Raw genomic sequence first — 9,106 nt, 5'->3', positions numbered from 1 at the left:
GGCCAGTTCGTTCTGTTGCAAGGACGTGGCGGTGGAACGAACCCAAGCGCTGAACACGGGCACAGAGGCTGAGTCGGGAGACGTTACCATCATAGCAAGAGTGGAATGGGTGCCAAGGGAGTCTTTACCTGGAGACTTGGTTTTAGTAGAGAATTCGTGCTAGACTTCAAACTGATAGTCCGAAGAAATATGGAACGAGATTACTCGTACACGAGTTGACCAACAAACTGGCACCTCCATGTTGTGGTCACAGGGTTTTTATACGGCATTTGCTGATGGAAAGCAGGTGTTTGTAGTTAGTGGAACCTGGGAATGATTGGGAACTAAACGAGGTGATTGAGGCCCAATTCCTGAGGAAGATAGCCAGGTGTCAGAAGGGACCATGAAAAGATGGTGACCTATCAGCATATAGAAGGGGGTATTAAAATCTGACTGAGTGGTGCCTCAACAACAACCTCTTACTCAATGTCACCAAGACCAAGGAGATGATTATTGACTTCAGGAGAAGGAAACCAGAGGTCCATAAGCCAGTCATAATTGGGGGATCAGAGGTGGAGAGGGTCAGCAACTTTAAATTCCTTAGCGCTATCATTTCAGTGGATCTGTCCTGGGCCCAGCGAGTAAGTGTAATTATGAAGAAAGCATGGCAGTGCCTCGACTTCCTTAGGAGATTGCAAAGACTCGGCATGACAACTAAAACATTGACAATCTTCTCTAGATGTGTGATACTAGCTGCGTCACAGCCTGACATGTAACACCTTGTTTGTAATGGAAAATCTTGTAAAAAGTAATGGAGATGACCTAGTCCATCACAGGTAAAGCCCTCCCGATCACTGAGCACATCTGCACGGAGCATTGTTACAGGAAAGCAACATCCATCATCAGGGACTCCCACCACCCAGGTCATGCTCTCTTCTCATTGCTGCCATCAGGAGGAAAGTACAGGAGCCTCAGGACTCACACCTCCAGGTCAGGAACATTTATTACCCCTCAAGCATCAGGCTCTTGAGCTAAAGAGGATAACTTCATTCATCTTCACTTGCCCTATCAGTGAACTGTTCCCACAACTGTGGACTCACTTTCATGGACTCTTCATCTATGTTCTTGATATTTATTACTTTCTTGTTTGTTTGTTTATCTCGCTCCCTATTTATTTATTTATTTATTTATTCATCTATCCATCTGTTTCTTTATTTCTTTCATTTTCCATTTTGTATTTGCAGAGTTTAGTTATTGTCTTTAGCACACTGCTGGCCTGCCCTGTTAGTGTGGCCTTTCATCGATTCTATCATCGTTATTAGATTTATCCAGTGTCCCCACAACAAAATAAATCTCAGCGTTGTAAACGGTGACATAAATGTAGTTCGATATTAATATTTGAACTTCAAACCTTCAAAACATTCTGTATGAAACCCCCCTTTTACTGGGTGTCTCTAGAAACAGCTCCTTAGCCCCTCACTAACAGCCGCTGGATTCCACAGTGAAAAATCTACCTTTCCCTGGCTTCATGCGTCTAGGATGTTTACAAATTTGATCCCACTAAATCCATGAGGTTGGGATGTCTTGCCCACCCAAACTCCGTTTTGTGTGAATGTTGTGTGATATACTGTCCCCAGCTAGAAATAACAGATCGTACACTGCATACAGTTTATTTAAAAGTATATTTAAGATAGGTAATTAAAGCAAACAGCTATTAAATGAAAGAAAGAAAAAAATAAAAGGAGCCCATTACTTTTAAACAGTCAAATGTGCACTTAAGTTGGAGTTCATCTTGAACTTGTTTGTCACTCACGCACCAGACCCTTCATTTGTGTGAAAGAACACACCAGCACGCAAAGGTCTCTTAAAGTTCACCTCAAACAAACGGGTCTCAAGATTTTAGCATCTTGGAGCCATTCATCTGCACAAAGCACCTTGTACAACAGGGACAGCAGCCTCAGACATCTTCCCTCCTGTCCTCTCCTAGCTCCTGCCAACAAAGACCTTCAGCCTGGCATTCTCCAGAACCTTCTCCCAATTCCACTACCCTGATTGGCTGACAGCACATTCCTAAATTGAATAACAAGCCTCTTATCTGAGCTTAAACACAAACAAGCTGAAAGCAGAACAGACTGCTCTTACAGAACTGCTAAAATGAAATAACTATAGCATAGCAGTGTGGTGAACTACATATACCTGTCTGGACACGCCCCTCTGCTGACTGCTCCTGTGGCTCCTCCCACAGACCCCTGTATAAAGGTGATTGGAGGCACTGCTTCTCCCTCAGTCTCCAGGATGTTGTTTGGTGGTCTCTTGCTGCTGACGGTGCTTTCTTCCAGCTAATAAAAGCCTATCTCGACTCACGTCTCCGAAAGTTATTGATGGTACATCAATTTTATTAGCTGGAGCAGGTAGCTTCTCGAGCCAGGCAGCGTTTTCGGGGGTGCTTTTCAAGTCCGCAGAACTAACACTGCGCAGACTTGCAACTGGCAGCAGCTGAGGTTGATTCACCGGTGGGTAGCGGGGTCTGCAGCGTCCACGGGGCCAGCGGGAGATCGCACGGCTGGACAGCATCAGCATTGTGCAGAGCAGCCTCCAGCATGTCGGCCAGCTCGATCACCGAGCGTAAGGTAAGATCAGTGTTTTCCAGCAGCCGCTGGCGCACGTACACTGACCTGATCCCCGTAACGAAGGCGCCTCGTACCAGGAGCTCCGCATGCTGTTCCGCCATCAGTCCCCTGCAGTCTCAGGCCCGCACGAGTGTCTGTAGGGCCCGGACAAACTCAGCGCTCGACTCTCCAGCCCACTGCCGCCATGTCGCTAAACGATGTCTTGCGTAGATAGTGTTCACCGGCCACAGGTAGTGTCTTTTAAGGGCATCCAGTGCCCCTTGGTAGATCAGCAGGTCCCTCATAAGGGGGTATACCTTCAGACAGACCCTGGAGAGGATGATTTTGTGCATTGTGGCAGGCTCAGTCACGGGAATCTCTTCCAAGTACGATTGGAAGCATGCAAGCCAGAGTTCAAAGTCAATAGCTGCTTCTGGGGCTTGAGGATCAATGTCCAATTTTTCTGGATGTAAATAGACTGCGGCTCCCATCCTGAAGTGGCGGCGCGTCACCAACAGCAGCGGCCCTGTCCCGCGGCCCCGCCATGGACATCGCGCTGTCTCCATCACGGAGCTAATGGTTGTCTTCGGCGGTGGCAACAAAGGCATTGTGAATGAGCTACACGATTACAACTCAGCAAACAACCAGTGGTTCAGCCCAGCAGTGAGGGGGGACATTCCTACAGGATGTGCAGCATATGGCTTTGTGTGTGACGGCACTCATCTGTTAGTGTTTGATGGCATGGTGGAGTATGGGAAGTACAGTAACGAGTTGTATGAACTATAGGCCAGCAGATGGGAATGGAAAAAATTGAAAGCCAGAGCCCCCAAGAATGGCCCCCCACCATGTGGCCACTGCTTTTCAGTTATTGACAATAAATGTTATTTATTCGGGGGATTAGCCAATGATAATGAAGATCCAAAAAGCAATATTCCACGGTATTTAAACGACTTGTATATATTGGATCTTAAGCCTGGCTCTGGAGTTGTAGGTTGGGACATACCAGTCATGTATGGAACTCCACCTTCACCTAGAGAATCTCACACAGCTGTTGTGTATCGCAGTAAAGATGGCAATAAACCAAAACTGGTCATCTATGGTGGAATGAGTGGCTGTCGACTTGGAGACCTGTGGATTCTAGATGTTGAGAATTTAATGTGGAACAAGCCAGAGGTTGCCAGAGATCCGCACTCTGCCACAATGATCGGGAGCAAAATGTATGTTTTTGGTGGCTGGGTCCCCCTTACCCTGGAAGTTGTCAAAGCTCCCATGCATGGAAGTGCACAAATACTCTGGCATGTCTAGATCTTGAAACAATGACTTGGACTCAGATCTCAACGGAATCATTTGAGGATAACATCCCTCGTGCCAGAGCTGGTCACTGCTCAGTCTCAATAAACACACGTCTGTATGTGTGGAGTGGTTGAGATGGCTACCAGAAAGCTTGGAACAGTCAAGTCTGTTGTAAAGACTTGTGGTATCTTGAAACAGAAAAGTCACCTGCTCCTGGCAAAGTTCAGCTGGTTCGAGCAAGCACCAACTCCCTAGAGATCAGTTGGGGAGCAGTACCCACGGCTGCTGCGGAAAGAAGGGCCATTTCCCCAAGGTCTGTAAGTCTAAACCATGAGCGGGGTCGAGCAGCGCCGCGTGCGAGGCATGGGGGCCGCCATCTTTGTCGGTGCCACCTCGCCCCGCCTCCAACCCACGGGTGCTTACCAGGCACCAAGACGGCGATTCAACTCTGTCCTCCGTAACCCTCGACCAAAGCGCCCCACACCAGCTTGCAAGGTCAGTGATGGACATCCTGGTGGAGGGGCACAGGACTAGCTGCCTGTTTGACATGGGCAGCACTGAGAGTTTTATTCACCCGGGCACGGTGCAATGCTGCGGACTCGCAACACGGCCGGTAAGCCTGAGAGTCACCATGGCTTCTGGGTCGCATTCCACAGACATCCGGGGGGTGGGGGGGGGGTTGTGTAGTGACATTGGTGGTGCAGGGCACAGAATATCGGGACTTTGTGCTACTGGTCATGCCTCAACTGTGTGCACCTGTGCTATTGGGGACAACAAAGGGGGGGGGGGTGAATGTGGTGAACTACATATACCTGTCTGGACATGCCCCCTGCTGACTGCTCCTGTGGCTCCTCCCACAGACCCCTGTATAAAGGCGATTGGAGGCACTGCTCCTCCCTCAGTCTCCAGGATGTTGTGTGGGGGGCTCTTGCTGCTGACGCTGCTGACGGTGCTTTCTTCCAGCTAATAAAAGCCTACCTTGACTCACGTCTCCAAGAGTTATTGGTGTTGCATCAAGCAGTAAATATCTTAACCAGGACGTTACATGTAACACTGAGATTGTCCTCTGTCCAAGTCTTTATCTCCCTTCAAACTGGTTTGACAGATTTAATCGGTGGTTGGTGTGCAGGAATTAGCACCATGGGTAAGTCTTCAGAGATTCCAATGGGAAGCAGCTTCCAGTGTTGGTATAAACCACGTCTAATGTGTCCCACCCTCTGGTGCAAAGTCAGCATGTGCCCTATGGGGGTGTGTCGTATTCTGATGGTCGAAATTCACTCCATTGTGATTGGTTCGTTTAGAGCTGCAGCTGCTCTTCCCTTTGGATAACCGTCTGGTGTCCAGTTTCAAATATCCTCAGAATAAAAAATTGCATGTGTAATATCCAACAGTGTCTTGTTATCATAAGAACGATGTAAAGGGAGAACAATTACACCATTTGCCAGAGCTGGAGTGGCCTCTGTGACTGGATGGGCCACCATCTTGAAATGTGAGAAAGACAAACTAACCCATTAGTAATTCTTGGCAAATCATCTGACCACAGAAACCTATATGAAATTCATATTGTAGCTGATTTAAGAATTTTTTTGAATTTATGAATGTTAACATAAGAATTCTTTTCATTGAAATATGATTTTTCCTTATAGTCGGGTTGTTCCAATATTGATATAGAAGTCTTTGCAAAATTATGTTTTGAAAGCTGAATAAAAATTGCTTCTAGGTTTTCTGTCTGTGGGAACTCTTTAAAATGAGTAGCAGTTGATCACCATGGAACCTTTGAACTGCAGGCCAATAGCCTCAAGGCAGAAATCCTTGCAGCAGAGATCACAGAATCTTTGTTTGGAACCTTCTTTAAGACTAAACGGAAAGTCCTTCACTTTAACTCTGGCTGTTAACTCTGGGTTATTATAATTTAATGTGACCCCTCTTCCAATATATAAATTGTTAACTGATTTGTCATAAACCATTTTTCTATTTTCCTTGAATCCTTTGGATTTTGTAAGCTTGCAGTTGCATCCCCTTTTCTGTGCTTGATCCAATGACTTTCAAACTTTTTTAACTCCTTGTGAAATTTTGTAAGTGGTGATGAACAACCATTTCTTTCACAACTTCCGCTGAATTTCTGTCATAAATATTGTGTTGGAATTCTTTTTCAAGTCTTTCTGATGCTGTTAAATAAAAAATTATTCATTGTTGTGGATGATTTAGTTCATTCAGGTTTGTGTTATTTGCATATTTAAATCAAATCGTCCAAATCCCTTGCAAAACTGAACACCAATATATATTTATGGAATGCAAAGCAGAACAAATAATCTCACCGTTCTTACTAACAAGTTTGTGTATATGGAATATATGACACCATTTCTTTCTGTAATTGCCATTCACAGTGCAGTGAATTTCCCAATTTTTGTTTGATGGTAATGTTGCTTGTCATGTAGAACATCTACCAGTAGGTGGCTGCCTAATGTAGTAGCAGCTCTTCAGATTATTTAACCCATTTTTGCTGGATTTCTTGTGATATTTTAGAGAAAAATTTGGCCAGTTATATTTTTCCTTAAAAGAAGGAATTGGAGAAAATATCCTTCTTGAAGTTCACCTGATCTTTGTGGCAAAGGTATTCCCTACAGTCAGTAAATTAGAGCTTTCAGAATTATAACCCAGTGATGATGAAGGAAAGATGATATATTTTTTACAACTGCATGCTGTGACTTAAAGGTAAACATCAAGCTGAAAAATTCTGTGATGTTCCCAAGCACCGGCTGACCCTGTTGTCAGGTACAGGACTATAATTTATGGGTGGCAGGGCAAGTTGGTAAGACTTATCAAAATGAAGTTTACAGTACACCAATGCCCTGGAAAGGAAAATCCTATAAAATGTAGTGGACAAAACCCTGTCCATCACGGGTAAAGCCCTCCCCATCATTGACCACATACAGTATACATGGAGCGTTGACACAGGAAAGCAGCATCCACCATCAGTGACCCCCACCACCCAGGTCATGCTGTTTGCTTGCTGTTGCCATCAGGAAGAAGGAACAGGGGCCTCAGGACTCACACCAGCAGGTTCAGGAACAGTTATTATTCACCCTCAACCATCAGGCTCTTGAACCAGAGGGGATAATTACACTCAACTTCACTTGCCCCATCACTGAACTGTTATCACAACCTATAGACTCACTTTCAAGGACTTTTCGTCTCCTGTTCTCAATATTTATTGCTTGCTTGCTTGTTTATCTATCTATCTATCTATTTATTATTTATTCATTCATTCTTTTTGTATCTGCACAGTTTGTTGTCTTTTGAGCAGTAGTTAAAGACATAAGTTGGTGTGGACTTTCATCAATTTTATTATGGTTATTATTCTATTATGGATTTATTGAGTATGCCTACAAGTAAATCAATCTCAGTTTTGTATATGGTGACATCTATGTACTTTGATAATGAATTTACTTCGGAATTTAAACTGTGAATACTGTTGGAGAGATTAAATGAATTGATACCAGAGAGACTAAAGAAACTGATCAAAGAGATGATTAAGTGGAAGTTTGATGTGAGTATTAAAAAGCAAGTAATGGTGACAGAAGGATCAGTAACCAAAGAATACTGATTTACAGTGGATGGTAAAAGGCTTGAAGGATTGAAAATGTGATGGTCTCTGATTGCATAGTCACCTTTGAATGATCATTTTCTATACAGCTGAAGGGAAATGTTAATCAGTGTATGGAGAAAGTGCAGACTGGGACTAATGGTATTTCCCCAACAAAATGAAGTCACTGTGGTGCAGTTGATAGTGCTGCCACCTAACAGATCCAGCAAGCTGTGTACAATCATGGTGTCTCAGCTGTCTGTGTGGAGTTTGCATGGACACCCTGTGATCGTGTGTTTCTCTGGATGCTCCAATATGCTTCTACATCCCACTAATGTCCAGGTTGGCAGGGTATTTGGTCACTTAATTGCTCCTAGTATTCAAGTTAATGATAGAAATAGGGGAATTGATGGGAATATGGATGGGGGTGGGGAGGGAATTAAGCAGGATTAGTGAATGATTTTTGTACATGGGCAGAGATGGCTGGCATGAACTAAGTGGGCAGAAGGGCCTGCATCCGTGTTGAGTGAAGCAATGATTCTATGAATTTTCAAAGGAACAATGAAGTGAACAGACGTCTTCCATGAACTGGCAGGATGTGAGGCAAAGATGAGGTTCCTGCCTGTTCAACCTCCAAACATCACTACAATGGGAGGGCAGAATGGGAAAAATACAAAGCAATCATTAGAATTTATCAAGACAGGAAAAAAAACTATTGGAAACCAATCACAAAATTGACAGGAACAGCAGCCAGAAGTCTAGGATCCAAAAGGCCAAAAATCTAGGGATAAGGGTTTGAATCCCACTACAGAAAGTAAAAGAATTAAATTCAAATAATTCAATAAATGTTGAAATAAAGATAGACTCTGATTGTTTGGAAATATACATGTTTCACCAATGTCTGTCAGGAAAGGAAATCGGCCAGCCGTACCTGGACTGGCCCTTAACATGACTCCAAACTCACCAATGAGGCTGACTCCACCTCCTCAGTTTAAGGACAATTAGAAATGGACAAGAATGCCAGCATTAGTAGCTACGTCTACAGCAAATGAACCAACAAATTAAAACAAAGGATTACAGATATGCCATTGAAATTAACATACAACAACTCTGAGCAAATGCATGATTGCAGCATAGGACTGTGGAATTGGCCTTTAAGTAATCTTGAGTACCTGAACCAGCATGATTTCATTTTCTGGAGTTTTTGTGTTAAGCTCTAGATGAGGAATCATCTTTCTTATTACCATTGTCTTCGACCCTTCTTGTTTCTCAGAAAGTGAATCTACACCAAGGACCACTCTAGATTGTTTTATTTGACAAAGCCTAGGTTAACAAATTTCACGACACATGCTGCTGATAATAAACCTGATTCTGATTCTGATTGGAAAGGTGACGGAGATATTCAGGATTCCAGAAAGCACTTGAAAAACAATGGTCTCGGGACATTGTCCCTTTATTTTTCATGTTATCTATGAGCACAAAGTACCAGTTTTACAAAATTATAAAGCAAATGAACTTCCCTCTTACTTACTTTTAATTTCACTCATTTCCTTCAGTTCTTTGTTCTCATTAGACCTTCATTCTCTCGTATTTCTGTCAGATTTTGGTGTCATCTTTCCTGAAGACAGATTCAAAGTGA

The 9,106-nt window shown here is 43.8% G+C and overlaps 1 pseudogene; it reads left to right on the top strand.

Annotated features, from left to right (window-relative positions):
- Nucleotides 1-2,806: 2,806 nt before the first annotated feature.
- Nucleotides 2,807-9,106, top strand: LOC132404496 (host cell factor 1-like; annotated as a pseudogene).

This window comes from Hypanus sabinus, chromosome 14 (genome assembly GCF_030144855.1).
Source record: "Hypanus sabinus isolate sHypSab1 chromosome 14, sHypSab1.hap1, whole genome shotgun sequence".
Classification (NCBI taxonomy): Eukaryota; Metazoa; Chordata; class Chondrichthyes; order Myliobatiformes; family Dasyatidae; genus Hypanus; species Hypanus sabinus.
Note: the sequence above shows the minus strand (reverse complement) of the source record. Positions and strands in the feature narration are given on the sequence as shown.